The following is a 4,595-nucleotide window of genomic DNA, read 5'->3' as shown; positions in this document are numbered from 1 at the left end:
ACGTTGTTGTATCCTGCTCGTAAATCAAGCTTAGTGAATATGCTGGATCCTTTGAGTTGGTCAACAAGGTCTGAGATGAGAGGAAGTGGGTATGCATTTTTGATAGTGCCATCGTTCAAATACCGGTAGTCTTGGCATGGTCGTAGTGTTCCGTCTTTCTTTCCTACGAAGAAGAATGGTGAGGCCATTGGTGATTTTGATGGTCGTATGTAGCCTTTTCGCATATTCTCATCGAGGAATTCGTCGAGTTTCTGTTGTTCCAATGGAGATAACGGATAGACTTTGCAATCTTTGGGGATGAAATCTGGTTTCAGGTCGATGGCATGGTTGTATGGCCTTGATTCCGGAAACCGTTCGGCTGCTTGTTTTTCAAAGACGTCTTGATAGTCTTGATAAGCAGTTGGTAGTTCGTTTTTTGTATTCTCCGTTGCCTGTTGTGCCATTGCCATTGCCGGGTTGATTTTTGCGTTAATCCATAAAGATGCTATATCTTTGGCCATTTCATCTGGTTCAGTGCGCATGGTGTATGAGAAGGAGTCTCCTGGGGTGTATGCGAGGATGTAGTCTCCTTCTTCGCATTGTTCGGCTTGTAGGATGGGTTCTGAGGCAATTATCGAGGCGATGTGTATGGACCGGTCCAGAGGTGCTCTTTTTCTGAGAAGATGTAGTACGTGTCGAGCTATTTCTTCTGGTCTGGCTTCTTGTATTGTTTTGGTGTCGGTAGACCCAAACCCTTTTGATCCTCGTTTGGTTCCTGGTAAGGTTTTGACCTGTTTGGGTTTTGCCATAGAGATTCGTTCAAGTACTAGTTGTGCCACTCGATCTCCTTTGACCACTTTGTGTTCTTCGATTTTGGAGTTGATGAGGAGTATGCAGATTTCTCCAGTATAGTCCCTGTCGATTACTCCTGCTCCTACGTCGATTCCTTTGACTGCTAGTCCGCTTCTTGGTGCGATTCGTCCATAGGTTCCTTCAGGAACTTGAGCGCTTAGCCCTGTTTTGATAAGCATGCAAGATTGAGGTGGTATTATCTGGTCTTCGCTTGCATAGAGATCAAGTCCTGCGGCTTCCTCTGTTCCTCTAGTGGGTATTTGTCCTCTTTCTGAGATAGTGACCGCGAATTCTGTTTCTTCTCTAAGGAGTGCTGAGTCGTTGGATGGAAGAGCATTGATGCTTCTTCCTTCATTATCTGGTAATTCCTCGATTTCGCATCTTTGAATTCTTTTTGAGAAGTCTAAGGTGCCTTTGTTCCAGTTGATGGACGGGTTTCTTTCTTGTAACCAGTCCATGCCAAGGATGATGTCTTGTTTGCCTAATTGGGTAACTAACAACCTTTCTTTGGTAGGTTGGTTTCCCACGTTCATGTCAATTTCGACTTCGTTGCGAATGAACCCCAGCTCGTTCGGGGTTCCGTCGACATTGAATACTTTGATTGGTCTTTTTAAGGGTTTCTCTAGTAGTCCTAACTCCCGGACTGTTCTTTGATTGATGAATTTGCCTTGTGCTCCTGAGTCGACTAGTGCAAGGACTTTTCCAACGGTTTCTTTTGCTCTGATTTGGATGGGGATACGCATTGATTTTGATTGCATGTCGGCAATTAATACAGAGGAAATTGATATTCTAAGAGGTGTTGACGTTGGGGCAACCCTCAGACATGAAAATCCGGATTAGCTTCGAGATAACGGGCAAAGAGATCCTTAGCATCTTCTTGAGAGAGTTTGGTTACTTCTTTGACCAAATCTCTAGGTTCATTGTCGAGATCAATGAGGTTGGGTTCCTCTCTGACCGTTGTAGTGCGGACATTGGTGGAATTTCCTTTATTCCATTGTCCTGATCTTTGGTTTGTCTGAGGATGGTTGCCTTGTTGCGAGCGATTGGGTTGGTATCTTCCTTGCTGGTCGCGTTGCTGGGGTTTCTTGGGTGAAGGACAATTTCTGGCAATATGTCCCTTGCCTTCGCAATTGAAGCATCGTCCTTCTCGGCGTGTTTGGTCTCGGGAGACGGCGTCGATGTCCATGGCATTGGGGTCGCGTTCCTGAGTTCTTCCTCCTCCTCCATTTCCTCCGGATTGAGAGGTAGTTTTGTCAATCCTTCCCCTTTGTCTTCCTCGTCTGAGCTTGTCCCATTCTATTTCTGCGTTGTCCAGCTTGAGTGCTTCTTCTTGCCATCCTTGGAGTGTGGTTGGCTTCTTCTCTCGTTGGATGAGAGTCTTTGCAAGGACAGATTTAAGTCCTCCTGTATAGGTACGTTGGAGGTAGGTGTCTGTGCTTGGGTTGTTGTACTTGGCTTCTTTGACGAGTTGGTTAAATTCGACGTTGTAGTCATTGACTGAGTCGAAGTCTGACTGCATTATTCTGTCGAGTTTTATGATAGCGTCGACTTCGCTATCCACCTTCTGAAAGGCTTTGGCGAAGTCTTCCTTGAATTTGGTCCATGTGGGCCAAGTTGTGCTGGCTTTGTATTCGTCAAACTTGGTGCGACACCAGTCGTGTGGCTTCTTTTCGGTGTTATTGAGTACAAAGAGAATTTTCTTTGCATCCTTGGTTGTGTCTTTGCCTTTAAAGTAGATGTCGCAGTCTTTCAGGAAGTCCTGAATTTGCTGCGTGCCATCGAACTTCTGGGGCTTCGGAGTAGAGGCATGTTCGTTTGCTTTTTGAAGTGCCTCAATCATTTCTCGCATGAGAGTATTTGTGTCTGTCATTGTGGAGGATGTCTGAAGTTGTCTGGTAACTTCGTATATTTCTTCCTGTCGTTCAGGTGGGATAGGTACGTCGAGATTCGGGAAGGGAATATCGAATGGTTTGAGTCTGATTTCTGGTACCTGAAGTGATCCTTGTACTTCGGGTGTTTCGTCGTCTACTTCAATAGAGGTAGAGGTTTCTGCCCTGCTGGGTGCTCGGCTATGTCTGCGAGATTGATCGTATGGGTGTGGTGTCTGTGGTCTGGATGGTGGTACGCTGGCGGATAGTTGAGTTACTTGTTGGGCTTGTTCTTCTCTAAGCCTGGCTTCTTTGTTAAGCCTGTCCCTTTCTCGGATGAATTCTTCTTGTGCTGGGTCGCAGAGGACGAGTCCTTGTGGTACTCGTACTGTTCCTTGATATGCGTAGTATCGGTTGGGGCAGAGTTGTTGAAAACAACGTCTCCAATGTCCTTCGTCGTATTGATGGTAGTCGTGCCTATTGTCAGGCCTAAAGTTATGTCTGTGTGCTGCTGTGGCGCAGTCGTTCACCCCAGTTGCTTGTGGAGTAGTCGTCTTGACTATTCTTCGTGGCGTAGACCTGTCTTAGGTCCACCTTGTTGAGAAGCTTTCAGCTAATGTTATGACAGAGGTTTCTTAGCAAGCCTGAGGCTTGTCTGATCGCCTTATCCGCAGATGAGGTTAGAGCAGAATAAAGAAACGTGAATTTACGAAAGAGCTGAAAGCTGAAGTTCTACTGTACATGCGCGGGGTATATATACTACTGCTCAGCCTAACCTAAGGACTAGTCTACTAGTCAAAGGGACTGCGGGTGAGTCAGTGGAGCTGCGCTCTATGAGTCGACGAAAGCTGTACTACTAGACTAGAGTCAGAGACGAAAAAAGGAAATGATATCCCACGCCACCATGCCCATCATAACAGCAAGCGGTAAATTGTTTATTCGCTTGTTCATTTTCGGAATGACAGACGACCAGCCAACCAATTTATCATAGACACTCGCCGGCGATAGTGACTCCGCAAATTCTCCGCAGGTGGTCTCGCCTTTCCTGGCTGACTCGCTCGTCTCTGGGAGGTTTCTGGATTCAGCGAAAGAGCGTCGCCTGATGGCACAGCCCCAAGTCGCGTATAAGACCTACTCAAGACATCTGTCACGTCATCAGCATCTTGCGGCACATCCGTGAGCACTTCCATCCTTTCGCCGCGTGATCCATGTGTGTGAGGCCGGGACGTGCGTACGCTCTTACTATGCTTCCGTAGACATGTGCTGACGCTGTTCGTCCAAAGCAGAGGAGTTCCTGCCCGAGAGGATGCTCAACAGCAGGTTCGGGGCGCACCTGATGCGTGCGTTTCTCTTATAGACCGCGCTAGCTGCACGCTTATACTCTGCCGCGCCCGCCCGACGCGTGGCAGCCGTTCGGATTTGGCATGCATGTCTGCGTTGTACGCACCATCTGCCATAAACCTCTATGTGCTTCGCTGACACGCTGTGCAGGTCCGGACATTTGCGTGGTAGGAAGCCCAGGTCACGCTCGTCTACTTGATGCAGCGTTCTCCATGCACGACCCGGTGTACGATCTGCAGCTGCGATAGACACTAAAAACCAAGCCGCACGAGTTCTACGTCCACGCGATCCTGCACACGGACCGGCCGGCGGGCGTGCCCGTGTGAGGCCTTGGTGTCTGGGAGGGTGCCGGTGCGGCGAGAAACAGAAGCTCAGTGGACATCTCTGTATACAAAGCAGTTTCAGACAACTCCAACGCGCTGGCAGTTCTCATCGATTGGGAGTACTATCTCTGGGCCCCTTTTGATTCTACTTTAGACTATTTAAAAAAAAAGAATTCACGTCTAGTGTCGTCAGATCCATGTGCTTCAGTGTAACAAATCCCTGGATATCTTC

The sequence above is a fragment of the Phanerochaete carnosa genome (assembly GCF_000300595.1).
Source record: "Phanerochaete carnosa HHB-10118-sp unplaced genomic scaffold PHACAscaffold_3, whole genome shotgun sequence".
Classification (NCBI taxonomy): domain Eukaryota; kingdom Fungi; phylum Basidiomycota; class Agaricomycetes; order Polyporales; family Phanerochaetaceae; genus Phanerochaete; species Phanerochaete carnosa.
Note: the sequence above shows the minus strand (reverse complement) of the source record.